This window comes from Felis catus (genome assembly GCF_018350175.1).
Source record: "Felis catus isolate Fca126 chromosome X unlocalized genomic scaffold, F.catus_Fca126_mat1.0 chrX_random_Un_scaffold_91, whole genome shotgun sequence".
NCBI classification, from domain to species: Eukaryota; Metazoa; Chordata; class Mammalia; order Carnivora; family Felidae; genus Felis; species Felis catus.
The window spans coordinates 12244-32853 of NW_025408534.1; the positions used below are offsets into that span (position 1 = coordinate 12244).

A 20610-nucleotide genomic window follows, 5' to 3' on the forward strand; every position below is an offset into this window, starting at 1 on the left:
ACTTATGAGCAAGGAATGTATTATTTAGGCAAGGTTGCCCTCCTAAGGTGAGAGGAAGGGGTCTATCAGTAAAGTTCCCAGTATTGACCAAGAAATTCCATGCTGACTGGTTAAAGGTTATGTTTCTGGGGAGTTAAAACGGTAGGTAGGTTAGGTATTCAGTTTTGGTTTACTGACTTGGGGCCTTAACCTCAACGATGCCATTTTGGGCCTGTGGTTTTCTTTTTAACAATACCCATTATACAAAGTGATAAGAATGGTACTTTACCTCCCCAAACCCCTAACCCCAGTTTGATCATGAGAAAAACATCAGACAAATCCCAGTTGAGAGACATTCTACAAAGTATGTGACCTGTACTCCTAAGGATTTTCAAGGTCATCAGTAACAAGAGAAGTCTGAGAAATTGCTAGTCAAGAGGAGCATGAGGAGACATAAACTGAAGGCACTGGGATATTCTGGGTGGAATCCTGGAACAGGAATACGTCATTATGGGGGCCCCTGAATCAAGATATATTCTTAAAAATATGTCATGACAAAATTGGTCTTACACTGGGAAAACAGTTGATTCTCATTGGAAAATAAATTAAGGGGGACCTGGGTGGCTCAGTCGGTTAAGGGTCTGACTCTTGATTTCGGCTCAGGTCCTGATCTCACAGTTCGTGGGATGGAGCCCCATGCTGCTGGGGAGCCTGTTTGGGATTCTCTCTCTCCCTCTCTCTGCCCCGCCCCTGCTCCTGTGCATGCATTCTCTCACTCTCTCACCAAATGAATAAACATTTTAAAAATGTTTTGTAAAAAAACAAACAAACAAAACAAAGGGAAAAGGTCATTATGTAAAAACCAAGGAAATCTGAATAAAACACGAACTTTAGTTAACACTAATATTGGGGCCCCTGGCCTAGGTGGCTCAGTCGGTTGAGCGTCCGACTTCAGCTCAGGTCATGATCTCACAGCTCGTGAGTTCGAGCCCCGCATCACGCTCTGGTGCTGACAGCTCAGAGCCTGGAGCCTGCTTCAGATTCTGTGTCTCCCTCTCTCTCTGCCCCTAACCCACTTGCATTCTGTCTCTGTCTTTCTCAAAAATAAATAAACATTAAAAAAAACCCAATAGTGTATTCATTCAATTATGACAAATGAACCATTCTAATGTAAGATGATAATTATAGGGGAAACTGAATGCAAGGTATATGGGAACTTTCTATACTATAATCTCAACTTTTTATAAATCTAAATCTAGTCTAACATAACAAGTTTATGTAAAAAGTAAAGAAAAAAAAAGTCAAGCCAATTAAAAGTAGATAAAACACTTGAAATCTCTTCACAAAAGATTTCTTTATGACCAAAAGGCGTAAGAAAGAATTCTCAAAACCATTACTCATTAGAAACACAAATTTAAAATACTGTGATATACCATTACATACCTCTCAGAATGGCTAAAATTTAAGAGACAAAGAACACTCATGCTGACAAAAATGTGTAGCAACTTTATCTCTTGTTGCTGGTGAAAGAGTAAAGTAGTACAACCATTCTGGAAAACTGATAGCTGCTTCTTCTTCGTTGTTTTTTTTTGTTTTTTTTTTTTAACGGTTATTTATTTTTGAGAAACAGAGAGACAGAGCACGAGAGGGGGAGGGACAGAGCGGGAGACCCAGAGCTGCAAGCAGGCTCCAGCTGTCAGCACAGAGCCCGACACGGGGCTCGAACCTAGGAACCCGTGAGATCATGACCTGAGTCCAAGTCAGAGGCCCAACCAACTGAGTCACCCAGGCGCCCCGAAAACGGATAGATTCTAATAAAGTTAAATATACAAATACCTTATGGCCTAGCAATTCTATTCCTAGGTTTATACACACACAAAATGAACGTACAAGTGCACAAAAAGATTCCTGCAAGAATATTCATGGCAGCCTTATTCACATTATGCAAAACTGAAAATAGCCCAATTGTCCGTCAACTATAGTGATCAACACATTGGAATAACACTCACCGATAATACCAAAATGATCTACTGATACACACAACAAAGTGGATACGTCTCAAAAATATTATGTTGCGTGGGAAAAAAAGCCAAACACAAAAAGTATATTCATTTACGGGAATTTCAAAAGGAGGCAAAATTAATCTATGGAGATAGAAATCAGAATGGTGATTGCTTCAGTGAAGGTAGGGTGAGGATTAACTGTGTTAAAAAACAAAATTCAACCAAGTAGATTTGAAGATTTAATGGGCTTTATTAAGCCATTCATGAATCAGGCAGCGTCCCATGTGGCCAGAAGAGAGATGTCCCAAGGAGTTGTACCAAATGGAAGGTTTTTAGAGGAGGGGGGGGGGGCAGTCGGGGGCAAGAAAGTTAATTAGCCAAAGAAAAGAAAGTTATTGAGTATTTTCAAGGACTCCACCAGAGAATACTACATCTTTATCAGCAATATTTTTCCATCCCTCTAGGGATAGAGGCCAAGCTATTAATTCAGGTACCTCAGGAGTATGGTTTGTTCTGGCACAAATCAATAGTCAGGTTTGTAGAATCAGATGTTTTTTTCCAAGCAAAGGGCAAAGAGATATGGTAAGACTTGACCATCAGCAATGAGGGTCACGAGAAAAAATATGTTAACCCAGGGGCTAAAATTTATTCGTAACAGCAGAGGCCCCTGTAAAAAGAACTTAGATAAAGACAATTAGATATTTTGACCTAGTATATGAGTTTCAGGCAAGAAGTAAGACATTCAGTCCATATGGCAAATAACCTACGAAATCAGCGAGTTCTTCCATATTATAGGGTTTTACCAGCAACGAAGGAGTCTTACTGTGTGTAATATAGCGAAAAGCATTAGGATACTTATTAGGACAAATACCAGCCCAAATACCTCAATCCAACACTCCTTCATGATTAATTCCCCAAAGAATCTGAAGGATGTTAAGTTAAAATGCCAAATATAAGCCCATTTGTGGAATTCTTTATTTCATGCAAAGAGGTCCACGAGAAGGAGTATAAGGACACAGGTTACAAATGCTGTCATATTACTTCATAGAAAAATACATAAGGGAGCTTCCCTAACCAGATGATTACAAAAAGTGTTATAAAGAAAATAACAAGTTATTGGTTTAAAAAAACAACAACACAGTACCAGTCAATTGTGCCTCTTGGGGGCCCTAAAAATATTTCCCCTCCCATATTGCTTCATGAGATTTGTAAGTTTACCAACTGCCCGGTGGGTCAGCTGATGAGTCACTTCTTCCCCACCCCCTCCCCCCGCCCCCTTATGTTTATTTATTTATTTTGAGAGAGAGAGAATCCCTCAAGCAGGATCCGAATTGTCAGCAGGGAACTCGATTCAGGGTTCAAACTCAGGAACTGTGAGGTCATGACCTGAGTCTAAATCAAGAGTCAGCTGAGCCCGACTAAGCCACCCAGGTGCCCCTGAGGAGTCATTTCCATCAGGGATCTTTCCGTGGACTGTGACCAGACAGGATTCCTATTTGGGCCATACCATAAATCAGTCAGTGGACTGAAACGACAACCACTGAGAGCTCTAAGGTTTTTTCTTTGTGGGATACCCTGGATTGAACATCCTTAAAAAGGAGTTTTAGATTTCCTTTCGGGAGATCATTTATGTTACCTATGAGGGCCTTGGTTTTGATAGATTTTAAGGCAATGGTCCTTGGTGCTCTACCAGCCAAAAATTTGTCTTTAGCTCCTCCTGAATCTAATTTGTACATATGTATGTATGTATGTATGTATGTATGTATGTACGCATGTATGTACGTATGTATGTATGTTATGTCTGTAAGGGAGAGTGAGCGTGAGTCGGGGAGAGGCAGAGAGAGAAGGAGAGAGAGAGTCCCAAGCAGGCTCTGTGGAACCAGACACCAGGGGATGGGGCTCAATCTCACTGGACCCTGAGATCCTGACTTGAGCTGAAATCAAGAGTCCGATGCTTAACCAACTGAGCCACCTAGGCACCCCCTCCTGAGTCTAATTTTGAATGTCCAGGAACCTTAATAATGGCCAAGGTGGATGCAAGTTTGTCAAAAATATCAAAAAGTCTTAAGACACCGGACTGTATAGGATCACAGAACATGAATCAATAGTTAATTATGTATTGGACCACAACGACAATAAACGATTTTAAAGGCAAATACCAGGACATTACATAGCTGAGCAAACCCCATAAGAGACCTGATAAAGCACTGAAAATTATTTTGATAAAACACAAAATCTTTGCTTTCCTTTTTTAACCTCCTCTCAGGTGCAGAACGATAGTACAGGAAAACTTTGTCGTTTTAACAGAGGAAAAAATATTAATATTTGGTTTGATATAAGTAAATTACAATATGAGATCCATTAATTAAAAAAAATTTTTTTTAACATGTATTTATTTTTGAGAGACAGAGCACGAGCAGGGGAGAGGCAGAGACAGAGGGAGACACAGAATCTGAAGCAGGCTCCAGGCTCCAAGCTGTCAGCACGGAGCCCGACACGGGGCTCAAACTCACAACCATAACATCATGACCTGAGCCGAGGTCAACCACTTAACTGACTGAGCCACCCAGGCACTCCTAGATCCGTTAATTTTATATGTTCTTCCTGACATTGTTCTGCTAGACTGGGAATGACAGAACAGGCAGGGCCAACAGGATTCCATATTGCTGAAGAGGGTTGCTCTAGGTTGAGTAGGCAGACTAAAGATTTAAAAGATGGGACAAGTTCTAAACTGAGGGCAGATGGTATAAATATCAAAGAAGCCATCACCAGAATCCCAGCCTTGCAAGTAGTTGTAAAACATGGGGAAGTTTTTGGGGCACCTGGGTGGCTCAGTCGGTTGGGCATCTGACCTCGGCTCAGGTCATGATCTCACAGTTCGTGGCTTCCAGCCCCGCATGGGGCTCTTGTGCTGACAGCTCAGAGCCTGGAGCCTGTTTCGGATTCTGTGTCTCCCTCTCTCTCTGCCCCTCCCCTGTTCACCCTCCGTCTCTGTCTCAAGAATAAATAAACATTAAAAAAACAAAAAAACATGGGGAAGTTTTTTCAACAAAGCTTGCCACCTGGCTATGAATCTTAAAAGACAAGGCAACAAAGGATGAGCCCATCAAAGAGTGATTGCAGCCTGGCCTTGAGGAGTCACCGCGGTGTGTGCAGAGGACAGAAAGGATGATTGTTCTTGTACTGGCATTTCAGCTGGCCACACAGACCCTTTGTTGCTCAATTTACTGTGGTATATAAGCAGTGGCTCTCAAACATGTTGGATCATTTCACAGCAAGAAATATACTGTGTAGTGTGTCTCAGCACATACTTACACACATAAAACCATATAACTAACACAAGTATAAGTTTAATAAATGGACAAGTATTGCCTATTTTCAGTATATGCCATGTAGGTACTCTAATTTTTACTTTTTTAATGAAAATTTTATTTTTAATTTATATATAGATAATAAATACATCTATAATAAAATATGTATCGTCCATTCATCTGTATAAACAGATATGGATAACATTTGTATTTTCTACTTAAATAAGTGTTCGTCATAATTCATTGATGGTCTGTGACCACAGGTTGAAAAACCCGAAGTTACAATAAATCCTTCCACAGTAGGAGAAAGATCTTATGGAAGTTCACTGATTCTTCTCTTCCGAAGGCACACCTGCTGGCTTGTCTGCATTCTCTCAGCATCCACGCATGCAGTTTATGCAGAGTTAACATATGCTTAGTATTCTAAGTTTTCTCATTGGTTCATTTGTATTTTAACTCCCTTTCCAATCTAATTTTTAATCATTTGTTTTTTTAATTTTTTAATATTTATTTATTTTTGAGAGAGAGAGAGAAAGAGAGAGAGAGAGAGAAAGAGAGAGAGAGAGGGAGAGGGAGGGAGAGGGAGGGAGGGAGAGGGAGCTGGGGAGGGGCAGAGACAGAGGGAGGCACAGAATTCAAAGCAGATTCCAGGCTCTGAGCTGTCAGCACAGAGCCCAAGGCGGGGCTCAAACTCACCAACTGTGAGATCATGACCTGAGTCAAAGTGGGATGCTCAACCAACTGAGCCACCCAGGCGCCCCCTCTTTAACCATTTGTAATTTTTGCTTTTCAGTGACTATTAGGAAGCAGGCAATGGTGAACTGTCTATCATAAATTAGCATCCTGTTGTATATTAGCAAGCTTATAAATACATTTCAAAATTTTTAGAGACATACTCTTTCTCATAATAATTTTTTGGTAAAAATGGAAATGCCAAAAGTAGATAAACTAAGCTTAGCATTTAATATTTAACTATTTTGGAAATAATTTAGATATTCAACGAGTGTCCATTATTTAGTTTATCTTAGTATAAACTTTGATCTTCTATTTATTTAAACTAAAACGTTTATTTAAAAATTTTTAAGTTTTTATTTATTTCTTTTGCAGGGCGGCGGGGGGGGGGGGCGGCGAGAGCAGGGGAAGTTCAGAGAGAGAGGGAAAGAATCCAAAGCAGTCTCCATGCTATCAGGCTGTCAGTACACAGCCTGACTGAACTGGAACCAAGAGTCCAAACGTTAACCGACTGAGCCACCTAGGCACCCCTAAATTACTTGTTTTTAACAATTATACTTGGATAAGACATTAAACAGCTAATCATCATTTTAAGTTATTTCTTTTGTTGATGAATTTTGTAACATAGAGATAACATGAGCTTATTTGATTAGTAAACTCAGGTAGAAAAGGCAGTTTATCTGCATTCTATTTAATGTTGATAACTCTAAAGATATTCTTGTTTTTATTAAACCAACAAACTTGAATTCGTTTTTATTTATCAAAGATTATCCTAGACTATATGAACTTGGGTTACTTTTTAGTCTATTTCTGAGAACTTTAGGAATACTTAATAGATATAAGTACTTGACATTCCTCAAGCCAATTAAGTAGAATTCTTTTACAAATTAATTTTGGCAATATCATCCCAAGACAGTAAAATACCATATCTATAACATGCATACACACACACACACACACACACACACACACACACACACACACACACAGCTCTTACAGCTTTCTTTCCTTCTTTCTTTCTTTTTTTTTTTTTTAAACTTTAGCCATGTCTCAGGTAGGAAACCCAAAAGAATAGCTGGACCCAGGGGTGCCTGGGTGGCTCAGTCAGCTAAGCCTCTGATTTTGGCTCTGGTCATGATCTCATGGTTTGTGAGTTCAAGCCCCATGTTGGGCTCTTAAGGGGACAGCTCAGAGCCTGGAGCCTGCTTCAGATGCTGTGTCTCCCTCTCTCTCTGCCCCTCCGCCCCCCCCCCCCCCCCCCCGCGCTCTCAAAAATACATAAACATTAAAAAAAAAAGAACAGCTGGATCCAAATTATGTTTCCAGCAGATGGACTAACTTAAGGTTACTTGCTCAGATGGCCAGTCTTTTATTAAAAATGTATTATTATTTGCATGGATGAGCAATCTTTTATTAAAAAATTGTTGTTGTTATTATTATTATTATTATTATTATCTGCATGCTATCAGGATCCTTTTAGAGCTGTTTCGGACTTATTTTGTCCTTTGCATACTAATCAAAGAACGCATTCCACTGTCTCAAAGAGGTTTGGAATCCTCTTTTTTAAGGGTGCCCCTTAAGGTGGACTTAACTAAAACAGAGGTTCCCCAGAATGGCTATTGCAATTTTAATTTAAACAACACTTGTCCTAAAACAACCAAACAACCAGCAATCACAATCCCCCCCCCCCCCGCCCACACACACACACACACACACACACACACACACACACACACACATCCTATGAAACAAAAGAGTACTCATCAATAGTGAAACCCCTCCCTCCAGTGGCATGATGGGCATCTCCTCTCTCTCTGGGCACTCACCCGCCTGATCCCAGAGAAAGGCAACGACCTCAACCAAAAGGAAGGAGGGAGGTCGGTACCTAAGAGGACTCACGGTGCGAGTAGAAGGCTGTCCGTGTGTATACAAGCTAGGAGCGGTGAGCACTAGTCTCCTGTAGAGACCGCACCCAATTCCAGGAGACACCGGTCCTGCCTTGCTGAAATCACCTCAGGTCCTGCTTCTGACAACAGGCTGTCGGCCTAAAATCGTCACAAGGCAATAATTAAGCAAGACCATTTATTTGGGATCAAAGAATCGCAGTTCAGCATACACAGATGTGAAGAGCAACCCAAATAGTTGTTTAACGAGAACTTTCGATTGGTGTTAATGGCAGAAAGCGAATCTGGACTGAGTGTAATGGATTGCTAAGGCTATCACTAAGCAAAGTCTCTGACTGTAGCAAGTTACAGGTTTTGCGGCTCAGTCCTTGTAATATTTGGTGTTTGGCACAATTCAAAAGTTCCCAGTTCTACCCGGTGGAGACGTGCCTGCACAAAGCCCATCTCCTTAATGGCTTCCTGGCTCCATTTTAAAATCCTTTCATGCAGTGACCCCATTTCATTCCACCTTTCAGATTCTTTTTTTTAACAACAGGAAAACAGGTCTAACTTTCGGGACTGATGTAAGTTTTTCGTAATTTCGGCTAGATACCAGTTACATTTAGCAAAACTCACTGGGCGGTGCCCTTAACATTTGTGAACTCTATGTTCAATCATTCACTGTTCGAAAAAAAACGTTATCAAGTGAAGATGTTATTTTATTTGTTAGGTTTTATTTAAAGTATCCGTTGGAGTTCGAACTCTCATTTCATCTCGTTTCTTAGCTCGTCTAAAAAGGCCCCAGTGGCGCTTGAAACTTCTCAACCAGAAAAGCCTCATCGTTTCATTTTTGCAAAGACACCAAATACAAGGCGGCACCTCCCTCACCTCCTTCCAGACGTAGGGCAGTCAAGCATCTCAAGACGACCGAGACTTCAGCATGCACGGCGGAGGTTCCCTTTTTCTCAGCGCAGAGCTCTGGAATCGCGGGAAACCGTGCTCTCGTGCCGCAGGCAAATGGGGCAGCTCGCGCAGGTTTAAATCTAGCACTCGCCACCACCTCAGGAGACCCTGCTTTGAGCGGGGTTGGAACCGAGGCTGCTACAGGTACAACGCACGTTGAGCACTAAAGAGCTATGAGCCGGCTTGCAAATGCCGTGCTTTAAGCGGTCCTAAAGGCCTTCATGATATCTTGCTGCCTTGCCCCCCCCCCCCCCCCGAGCTACAAGTCTAACACCCTTTTCGTTCTTTCCCGTTCTTTTTCCTTCCTTCTCCTTCAACTACGATACAAGACCCATTCTCATCTCTCCGGGATCTGGCCCCTTACGGCTGCCAGGCCGCCGAGGAGGTCTTGTTGACCCAGTACGCGCCTCCGCAGCTTCCCTGCCTCCTCTTTGCGGCTCCCTTTTCCCTCCACCTGCTGTGGGTCCCCGGCCCACGCCGACCCCCCACCCACCGCACTGAGCACGTACGCAGCGGAGCCGAGCTGAGCGCCGGAAGCTCGAGCCGGCGGGTGGCGCGCGGTTCGTCTTTCCCGTTTTGCTGCCGCTGCGGATGCTGCTCAATCAACTGGATGGGTAAGTTTGAAAAACAAGTTTCCGCTTTGAAAAGCTTTTCACTATTTCCATTGTCGGGGTGCTTCAGTTCCTCAAGGGCCTAAAACCTAAAGACGACCAAGTAATTTACAAGTCCCAGGAGAGCGTCCTGGTGAATGTCTGACCCTGTTCTCGGCGTGGGGACATTAGAACGACCATCGACCCGACCCCTGCCGTCGTGGAACCTCCCTGCCGGGCAGAGGAACCCGAAGGAAGTGGAAGCACCCCACCAGCCTCGAAGGTATCTCCGAATGGTGGGCTCTCCTTCTGACCAATTATGCCCTTGCTACTTCCTCCAGGCCTCACATTCGTCCCGGGTTAGGGGACGAGTGCCGATGAAGGGTGGTCTGATGAAGGCAGAGAAGGGGGAAGCGTCACCAGGCGAGCCCACCGGGACGTGCAGCTTCCCTCGGGCCCCACTCGCCTCGGCCCCGGGGACGCTAGCTAGCATTTCAGGCGGGTGGGGAGCAAGGCAGAGTGGGGCCGCTGGACTGCCCTTTTGTCTTCGGAATCTCTCGCTCACGGTTTTCACGCGATGAACACGCTCTGCCAACTCCTCTCCGGTTTTCCGAGGCATTGGAACTTGTTTCCTTGTCTAGAGTGCGGCACGTCCCCGAGGTTAGCAGGTACTTACTACCTAAGGAGGCAGGGGAAGGGTGGAGCGCTGTGTCTCTGTGGCGCAATCGGTTAGCGCGTTCGGCTGTTAACCGAAAGGTTGGTGGTTCGAGCCCACCCAGGGACGGGCTGGTTCACTTTTGGCTCAGTTCCGCGTGTTTCCTGCTGTTTAGTTAGCACCTGCACATTTCCTCACATAAAGTACACATTACTGGATTCTGGGCCCTAGCCACCTCACAGCACCTAACCGTTCAGAGCCACCCCCCACGTCCCAACCTCATTCTCTGACGGTATCTGCTGGCCTATCAGCTTTATACCTCTACAACGCCAACTTCTCAAACAGATAGAAGAACCCGGGTTCTACCTAGTGTGGTAAAACTCTGTAGTCCGCCCTGAAAGATTGGATGACTAAGTGAAACTTTTTGTGACTCCCATCTTTTTTTTTTTTTTTTTTTAATTTCTAAACATGATTGCCTTCATTGTTCAAACTGCTTGCCTTGGGAAAATTGGTCCGGGGGCTGACATTTTTTTTGAAAAAAAAAAAATGCTAATCGTTCATTTTTTAGAGCATTTTAGGTTCACAGCAAAGCTGAGGGGAAGGGACAGAGATTGCCCACACCCTTCCTGCCCTCCCCACCACACACACACACACAAATAGCCTGCCTGGTTGTCAACACCCCCCACTGCAGTGCCTTTGTGCCTTTGTGACAACTCAGGAATCTATCCAAAGTCCATAGTTTACATTAGGGTTCACTCTTGCAGGGTGGGTTTGGACAAACGTATCCGGAAATGTGTCCACCGTTGTAAGTATCACACAAAGTAGTTTCACTAGCCCAAACATCCTCTGCGCCCCCTTTCTGGCAACCACGAATCCTTTTCCTGTTTCCATAGTTTTGCCTTTTCCAGAAGGTCGTGTAGTTGGAATCACACAGTATGTAGCCTTTTCAGATCGGCCTGTTTCACTTACTAATACGCACTTAAGATTCCTCCATGTCCTTTGGTGGATTGGCAGCTCATTTCCTTTTAGTGCTGAAATACTACTTCATATTGTGTGTGTGTGTGTGTGTGTGTGTGTGTGTGTGTGTGTGTGTGTCACAGTTCCTTTATCCCTCCACCTGTAAGGGACATCTTGGTTGCTTCTAAGTTTTGGCAATTGTGAGTACAGCTGCCGTAGGCATCCGTGTGCGGGTTTCTGTGTGGGCATAACTTTTCAACTTCTCTGGCTAACAGGGAGCCCGGACGCTGGCTGCTATATTAAGAACATTTTTAGTTTTGTGAGAAATTGCCAGACTGCCTTCCACGGTGGCTGTACCATTTTGCGTTCTCACCAAGCAGTAAGTGAGAGCTCCTGTTGTTCCCCCATCTTCGCCAGCCTTTGGTGTTGATGTGCCTCAGTTCTTTTTCATGGGGAGTAGGAGGCCAACCATGGTGTCCCGTCCCCAGGGAGTGCCTGGATTTGGGCATTGCTCTATCAATAATGTTGTGATCAGTGGATCCTCATCATCATTGTCCTCTGCATTTGTTTGACAGAGGCATTTCTTCCACAGTATGTGTGATACGTATTTAACCTCTTCCATATTGCTTTTGAAATTAAGTTGGTTTTATGGTTTTATGATTACGAATTCCTGTACACATATTTTTGGCCGCTTGTGCAGGTATTTCTACAGCGTACAGAACTGGAAGTGCAATGACTGTAGTATAGTGTTCATATGCTGCTAATTTGGGGAAGTCCTGCAAACTTGCCTTCCACGGGAGCAGTACCAAATCACAGTCCAGTTTATTTCCCAACCTATCAATGTGCCGTTCTTCATTACCTTGCCCACACCGCAATCTTCCTGAACCCCTTACACATAAGACTTTTTTCTTTCAAGGCCCTGAAATCTCGCTCAGCATTAGATTCATTTTAGTCCACCTCGTCCGTCCCCAGCACCAGCAGCTCCTGTGTGTGTACTGATGTCTCTGCTTCCCCTGAGCTGTGATCATGGAGAGGAGGACTGTCGGGTTTTCCCTTGGCTGGTAACGAAGAACCATTCCACGTCCTGGTTGGCCAGGGTTTTCATGCACTGATCACCCAGCCCCAGCGTGGCTCTGGGCTCCTCTGAAGGCTGCCTGTGCCCATGCCTCAAGGGAAGGCTTGTGGAGGGAGGCTCCTGGGCTCGGCTCATTACCTCTCTCATTGACTGTCACAACACTACTATCTCCTTTTACGTTCTAGTTACATCCTGCCTGTGGCTATTCCTAGTGGAGTTTCCGTTATGACGCTGATATACAATTGAGTCTACAAAGAAATTTACTAAGTAGAAGCTGTAAATCAAATCATGGAAACTCTTCGGTAATCGGTGATAAAGGTACATGGCTGTGGCCAACTATGAAAGTGCTGTGTTCCTTAATGAGCTTTGAGAAGCATGATTTTTGTCTCATTTTTATGCGATCTCCTCCGTCCCCCTTGTCACTGCAGGCGCACTCCCTCCTGCCCTGAGGCATTAAGTAGGTGGGAGGGCCTCAGCTGTCTGCTCCACACTTTGAACATAAAAGGCACACTTGACGGGATTTGTTTTCTTTTGTTTTTGTTTTTGTTTGTTTTGGGGAGCCTCTCTAGGGAACTTCCTTGTTCAGACCATTAAAAAGAATCAAGATTTAGTAAATACTTCCGTTGGGAGATGTGATTGCATCATCCCGGGAGCCATGGAGTCTGTTTCTGGGGAGGACTAAATCGTTTTGTTCTTTCTCTTCTTCATTCCGTCCATTAGTTGCCAGTGTTAAGTAGGCCTTCCTTTTAACCTTCTCTTTCTTTTCAACATCAGGGAGGCTGAGCCAGGAGGGGACGGCAAATCTTGGTGAAGGCTTCTCAGTGCGCGCTGGCAGGCTGGCCAAACACGAGGGCTCTGGAGGCAAACTGCCTGGCCCTGAGTGCTGGCCCTCCCAGTCACAGGGCTGGGCCCCTTGGAAAGTCAGACCAGCCTTTCAGTGCCTGAGTGTCCTCACCTGCAAGCAGGGGTGCTGATAACCTACACTGTCTCGGGGTTGTTATGGGGACTAGATAGGTTATGCTCCGTACAGCACCGGGGAACTGCGTGCTGCTCACACGGTGACGCTCGCTCGGGGAAAACTGCCAGTATCATTGTAACTAAGACTTCCGTTTTCACTTCTAACTGCACCACTGCTGACTTTCAGCATTCCCCAGAATAAATGAGGAGTGTTAAATGGTTCCCATGGGCTCTCCGCCTCTGTATCAGTGACCAGCACCTGGAAAACTGGTCACTTGATAATTTCCATGGTGAGTTAACTGACGGGACAGTGCAGCAGGAAACTGGATCCAACTTGATCAAATTCTCGGACCTTGGACAGGCGTGATGAGTGTTCAGCTCCAGGTAGACAATCTTTTGCCCGTGCTTCTAGCAAGAGCTTTTGATATCCAGTCAGACTTACCCGGGGGGTATTAAAAGAAAACTTCAGCTATGCACCAGTGACCCCCCCCCCCACCTTATTTTAAGAAAAACAGGAGGAAGAAAATGTGATTTATCTGGAAATTGTAGATTTCACCTTTCAGTGATGATGGAGTATTTGTAGCAGAACAGCATTCGCCCTGAAAAGAAATGAATGAAGTTTGAATGGAAGGAATTCTGCTTGAAGATTTGGAGAACTATCAATGCAGATAGGACCCACCAGTCCTTCAGCTCAAGGGGAGAGATGAGAGAGAAGAGAAACTCAATGGAATGAGACTAATTTTCTGCGTTATCCCCTCAGGGCATTTGCCAGTTCTTGGCAGGAACAGGAGACTGAGCAACTGGAGAGAGGGAAGCTACTAAGAGTCAGAGAAAACATGTTAAGTGATCTCATAGGTCTGGACAGAGAAGTTGGGGGGCCGGGGGGGGGGGGGGGGGGAAGAGGAAGGACATATGGAACTGTCCAAGGATTCAGACTTGAGCAGCCAAGATCCTGGAATGGGTTAAGTGAGCTGGGTGCTTGGTACAGAAGTTCCCCACAATACATTTGCAAATTAAGCCATGTGCATCGAAGGGGCTTGGAAGGCCAGCAGAGTGTGGCTGAAAGAGAGTGGAATTTGCAGCACTACCGTGGTGCTTAGGGGATAAAAACTGAAGCTCAGGATTCATGGAAGAGGAAGGGCCCAAGGAAACATACCAAGGTCGCAGGTAGGAGCCCCGGACGTCTGCAGCACAGCAGTGTGAGCAAACTAGCTGTAGATTGAGGCTTTCCCTGAGGGCGAACCAGCTGCAAACCAGCTTCGTCAAGGATTAGAGGTGATGCGCCCCTCTGCTGCCTGCTGGGGGAGAAGGTGAAAGATCTTCAGAGAAACAACATCTCCAGCCTGGCTGTCCTTCACACCACGGGTTCATCATTCAATCACAATATTCTAGGATTGTAAAGGAAGAGAAGCAAGAGAAAGAAGGCAAACCGTAGAAATTGCCTCTTGAGACCTTGAGTTCTCAGATAAGAACTCAAAGCGGTAGGTTTTAGGGGAGCCTGGCTGGCTCGGTGGGTAGAGCACGTGACTCTTGATCTCTCTGGGTTGTGAGTTTGAGCCCCACGTTGGGTGTGCAGGTCACTTGAATAAAATTTCTTTAAATTACTTAAAAATCAGGGGCACTTGCGTAGCTCCATCGGTTAAGCATCTGCCTTGATTTTGGCTGAGGCTCAGGTCATGATCTTAAGGTTGGTGAGATCTATGGGGCAGAACCTGCTTGGGATTCTCTCCCTCTTCCTCTTCCTCTGCCCCGAGAGCTTGTTCTGTCTCGCTCTCTCTCTCTCAAAATAAATAAATTGAAACTTGAAAAAATATATTACTTAAAAGTTAGGGAAAAAAAGGTAAAGTGGTATGATTCAGCTGTTCAGAAAATAGATGACAAGATAAAATATTTCATCAGAGAAATAGAATCTAGTTTTAAAGTCACATGAAAATTAAATATATGTAATAGTTGGCATTTTAAAAAAGTCAGCAGGTCAGTTTAACGGCAGCTTGGACTCAATGGTAGAGAGAGTATTAACCTCGAAATTTGTAAGTAGAAAGAAACTCTCCAGACTGAAGCATACAGAGCCAAAAGGAAGAACTATTAAGAGCGTAACAAAGATAATGAGCCATGTCATGAAGTCCTAACACGTGTGTAATTAACGTCTCAGGGGTTGGAGGACCAGAAAGTGGGGCAGAAACTATATCATGGAGAATCAAAGCAAAATCATGATGGTCTCTCCAACCACATGTGCAAGAAGTTCGGTGCACTGCAAGCCAGGTAAGGACAAGAAGGTCACACCCCTAAACTGCTGAACAACCAAGAGCAGCTGAAAACAATCACAGCAGCACCCAGATTGGGGTGTGGGGAGGAGGGGACACTCCTATGACCTCGTCCAAAGATTGGGAGCTGAAATCTCAGCAAAAACATGAAGAACAAGACCTCAATGAAGGGCCAGAGCAGTATGATTTCCAGCCACCGCGTGCTGTCCCCGACCCAGTATCTTTCAAGGGTGAGTGAAGTGAAGACCTTTCCACATAAGCTAATGAAAAAGAAATGCAAAGTGCAAAAGGTAACTCTTCAGGCAGAAGTAACTGCACAGGTCACAGGGGAACTGTGCGGAAGGAAGGAAGGAAGGAAGGAAGGAAGGAAGGAAGGAAGGGCAATGAATAGGTAAAATATGTGGCTAAGTCAAATAAATAGGACTCTCTGAGCAATGGTAATAATGCCTATGTTTTTAAAATGTATGTTGAGGGGCGCCTGGGTGGCTCAGTTGGTCAAGCGTCCCACTTTGGCTCTGGTCATGATGTCATAGTTCACGAGTTTGAGCCCCGCGTTGGGCTCTGTGCTGACAGCTCAGAGCCTGGAGCCTGCTTCAGATTCTGTGTTTCTGTCTCTCTCTGCTCCTCCCCTGCTCACGCACTGTCACTGTCTCTGTCAAAAATAAATAGATAAAATGTATTTTGAAATAAAATTAATACCCATAACTCAAAAATGAGGAGGGTAAGTGGAGCTAAGGTATTCCAAGTATACAGTGCAATAATGTGATAAACGTGTAAATGCTTGTACTAACAGCCAGACTAATATATGCAACATATCCATCAACCCGGGAAGTTTCCTGGCAAATTATTTCAAAGAGGGAACCACTCTTCTCTGCTAATACTTCCTGGAAATGGAATCACCCAGGAGTACTAGATAGGTACATATAACTATGCGAGGGGCTTATCCGTATTACCACCTAAACCATAGTTTGGATGTTTTTACTACAGAGTACTTAATCCATTCTAAACATATACAAGGGTTTGTGTATCACCTCTGTTGACGGGCATTTGGGTTGTATCCGGTTTTGCCTAATATGAATGATGTTGCACGAACGTTGGTGTAGAAGCCTCTTTGGATGTTGGCATTCACTTTTCTGGGGGAGTGAATAGCAATATTCCTAGGTAACGGGGCAGGTCAGGTTTTTCACTGTATGAGAAACTGCCAAATATTAGGAAAGTCGTTGTGCTAAATTACAGTGCAGTCAAGATCACGCAGTAATACCGTACACACTCCGATGCGGGAGGGAGAGAGGAAACCGCTTTAAAAATACCTCTTTTTCTAGGCTTTTCGTCTTCACTTTGTTCCCAGTGCTGAAGGCCCCCCTGAAAGTGGCTGTGGTCACACCGAGTCTCAACACCAGCCTATTCGGGAGACTCCAAGGCAGCCCACCCAAGAATCACTCAAAACGCCAGGTAGGAAGAGACCTTCCCTCCCCAGTCGTGGCTCTGCCACTCTTCCGCTCGGTGCCACTCAACTCGGTTTCTGGCTCTTCCTTTTCATCCCTCTGGTCCGTGACCTAGATTTCACTGGAGCGTGTTGGCCGCGGACCTCCTGTCAGTGGCTTTAAAGCAGCGCAGGCAGGAGCCCGAGGGACCCCCTTCGCCCAGAGGACACCAAAGAGACTCCGCTCTGCCGGGAGGGCCGCGGGGCGGCGCAGAGCCAACGGGCTGGCGGAGGAAGAGCGCGCACCGGACGTCTGCCCCGGGGCCCCTCGTCCTGGAGGCGGACGCCCTGCGTTCGGTGCGATTCCCGAGGCCAGGCTGCTGAGGGCGCTAGGGTCCCGTCCTCGGGGGCGGCGCGGCGGTCCTTTGCCGGGGCTGCTTGGGGGGCGCGGGCTCCTCGCTCGCAGGGGCGCGGCTGTTTCCAGGGCCTTGGGCGGTTCGAGCGAAGTCGGCGGGGCGGATAGTTGTGGCCGAAATGCCGCTTTTGGGGGTTAGAGCCGGAGACCAGGCCGCCTGCCTCGTTTCCGTAGTGTAGTGGTTATCACGTTCGCCTCACACGCGAAAGGTCCCCGGTTCGAAACCGGGCGGAAACAGCTTCCTTTTACCACTACCCCCCCCCCCCAACCCCCCCCCCCCCCCCATCTATTGTCCTTTAAACCGCAAAAAGAACGAGGGCCGGAGTCCCACCGCCACCTGAAAGCCTTCTCAGCACTCGACCACCAGGCCTGGCCGCTGTGTGTCTGCTCCCAGTCACCTTGGAGAGCGGGCCACACCCACTTAGTCACTCCAACAAGGGCACGCAGGACGAAGCCCACTTCAGGTTACCTCTACTTCCACGCATCCGCTGACCTGCTCATCTGGCGCCTCCGTCTGCCCCACGGGCTCACAGCGACCGTGGCTCTGAAAAGCAGCACGTTCTTCCCTGGGCGGCACACTTGCGCAACAGGTGTATTTATTTGCCTGACAGAACGCAAAGAACACAAACCAGCTGCACCTGGGACCCGAGCCAAAGACGCGTAGGTGAGGAGTTTCAGGCTCCACCTAATGAGCCCATGGGGACACCAAAGGAGCCCGTCCCCGTGCCGTCATCGGGACAGCTCTGGGGCTACTTCGGAAGTCGCCAAGTAGAGGGACTCCGCCCCTCCCCTCCCGCTGAGAGCCGAGTCCGCACCTTACCCATCAGCAAACGAGGCTCAGAAAGAGAGCACGGCCTTGGCTCTGCAACACACACGGCTCCAGCTGGACTAGAGTGTGGCACAGGCCAGTCACCTTGTGGTCAGGGCCCAAGGGGTCGCTGAGGCTGGAAGAGGTGGTGAGCAGCAGGGCAAGGGCTGGGAGCCTTGTGCGGCTGCATTCAGCCCCGCGCCGCTGGGAATCGCCTCCGCTTGTGCTCTGTCCGCCTGGGAAATGTCACCTTGACTTTCAGGGTTTTCATCTGCAGGGGCCGAAGCAGGGATCCTGTGTGGGTGGATTCCCCGGGATCGGATCGGTGGGATGGGATTTGGATTTTTCACCGCTACTGCTCAGGTTCGATTCCAATCCAGGAGACTTTGTGGCGCTGTCTCCATACTTAGGATTTGCCTTTTCATCCCCCGAAGTCTGGTGTGCACCCAGGGACGCTTGCAGAAGTGGCTGTGCACTGAGCCCCTAAAATACGGGAGGTCAGGAGTCCGGGTCCTTGTAATGGCCAGGCTGGGAGAGGAGAGCTGGGATGAGAAGCCAGGCCAGCGGCTCCCTTCCATTCACCTCAGAAACCCAAGGTCTCACTTTAAGCGTTTTCCTCTAAAGAGAACCTGGGACTTGACTTTGTCACTCCTTTCAAACAAACAAACAAACAAACAAACAAACTTTGAAACATACCCAAACAGTTGCCAGAATGGTCACATCCTATATCCCTCACCCAGGTGCACCAGTTAACATTTCCCCACATTTGCTTTCTCATTCTCGCTCCACATGTACAGACAGGACTTGTGCAGTCATCTCCAGATGATTGTTTGGTCCGCGGTTGCTCCTTTGCCTTGGGCAGTGTCGCGCAGAACCAGCCTCTGCAGGACCTTTCCTCCAGGGCCAGGGGAGGGCTTTGTCCTGTGGAGGAGAGCCCTCCTGTTCCTTCAGGAAGCAGACACCTGTTCCCTTCAGGCTGTAGAGAAGCTTCAGGCAGGCAGGCGGTTCTTCGGCTCTCCTGGAGAGGGCAGGCCAGGCGTGCCCTGTGCTTGTAGGAACACGTCCAGGTTGTCGTGCCCCCAGCACCGGCTGCCCTCCGGACTCCTCCTGGTGGCTTTGGTGGGCAGTGGATCTAGGGTGAGCCTGAGCTCTAGAACCCGCCACCCGGGGAGAGACCCTTCAGGGAAGTGCAGCTGCTGCCCCCTGGATCCTCCTGCCCTGCAGGCTCTCCTGCCCTGCAGGGATCTTCACGGGTCCTGGCCCAACAGAAGGTGAAGAATCCTTTCCCCGTGGTGGGAGGATGAGGGGGAGCGGGTGGGAAAATCTTCAAGGGGAAGGGGAAGTCTTCAAGAGCTTTCCAGGATTGTCTGCCTTGGCACTGTCAGGTAGCTGGCTGCCCTGTGATAATGGTGCTTGGTCTCATCTCGTCCTGTCCTTGAGCTTGTCCTGGCTCCACTCTGAGTCCAAGCAGACACAGGCAACCTGATTTGTGGTGTGTATTCAGTTGAGCCCCTTCCCCAAGTGGGGTAGTGACTGAGCTTCTATTTCCAGGACCCAAGGGGGGCGTGCAAGGACGCTATTGATGGGGGTTTGTCCCCCTCACCCTTTTCTTTCTCTGCCTCCGCCCTTCCTTCCTTCTCTTTCTTTTCTTTCTTTTTTTTTAAACATCAAGAGTCCCATGCTCTACGGATTGAGCCAGCCAGGCACCCCTCCTACTTCCTTTCTTGCTGAATCTGTAACCCGGGAAAACAGACAAACAAAAAGCCCTGTTTAGATGTAGATAAATTGCTCTCCGTGCACTCAGGTACAAGGGGGAAAACATCAAGTGGATAGTAAGGATGAATCTCGAATACGTTTAAACACTTTAAAGGATTTTAATAATTTACATATAATGGCATAGAACATGTTTATGTCATGTCATATTTCTAAAGAGGACTTTTTGTGTGCATCCGACTGGTTTAATAGTTGTGGCCTAAAAACTGTTTTATGTTGTCTTCCGGGTTTTCTAATAATATAGAAAATATTGGTAGATATATTCTAGTTTATACAGGTCTTGGATTTATTTTCTCTTCAAATTCCTGGTGACACGTAGCCACCTAAATTTCCTATATTGGTTTTACTGGCCCAATAAGCGCACTTCAATTCCAATAGTATTTAAGGAGTTTATACAATATGAAATTATGTGTTTCAGTACATTAAAGAGATCCTAAAAGATTTGTAAATGGAGAGTAAGTCTTAGAAGTCTGGAACTCATAGTGACTTAATTATTCTTACAATATTTTGGGGTAAAGGTTTTTAGGTATTTTATATTTTTATAGTCCACATGCATTTCTCCATTATGTGTCGAGTCAATTTGCAATTTTAAGACCTACTGTTATCTTTACGTTCTTCCAATGATACTAAACTGAGTTAATTAATTAGAACTTTTCTAATTAAGAGAGAAAAAACAAAACACTTTTAATATAATGCTGCTGCACATATTTAGACATCACATAGAGTAGCTGTGGGCAACGGGTTCAGAGGAGGTGTGGGGACCTTGAGGAGATATTGGTGAGGGTGAAAAACACATGCAACGTCTGCTCCAGGAAGTAAAGC

At 46.2% G+C, this 20610-nt stretch overlaps 1 long non-coding RNA gene and 2 other non-coding genes across 3 annotated transcripts; 2 read left to right on the plus strand and 1 right to left on the minus strand.

The window, feature by feature from the left end:
• The first annotated feature begins 10171 nt into the window (after positions 1-10171).
• On the plus strand, positions 10172-10245 carry TRNAN-GUU. Its single transcript has one exon. It is a non-coding gene; the product is annotated as a tRNA-Asn (tRNA).
• A 329-nt stretch (positions 10246-10574) lies between these two features.
• LOC123383699 lies at positions 10575-14700 on the minus strand. Its single transcript, XR_006593627.1, has 2 exons — positions 14262-14700; positions 10575-13704 (listed from the first exon to the last, which is right to left on the minus strand). It is a non-coding gene; the product is annotated as an uncharacterized LOC123383699 (long non-coding RNA).
• Positions 14701-17371: 2671 nt separating this feature from the next.
• Positions 17372-17444, plus strand: TRNAV-CAC. Its single transcript has one exon. It is a non-coding gene; the product is annotated as a tRNA-Val (tRNA).
• Positions 17445-20610: the final 3166 nt, after the last annotated feature.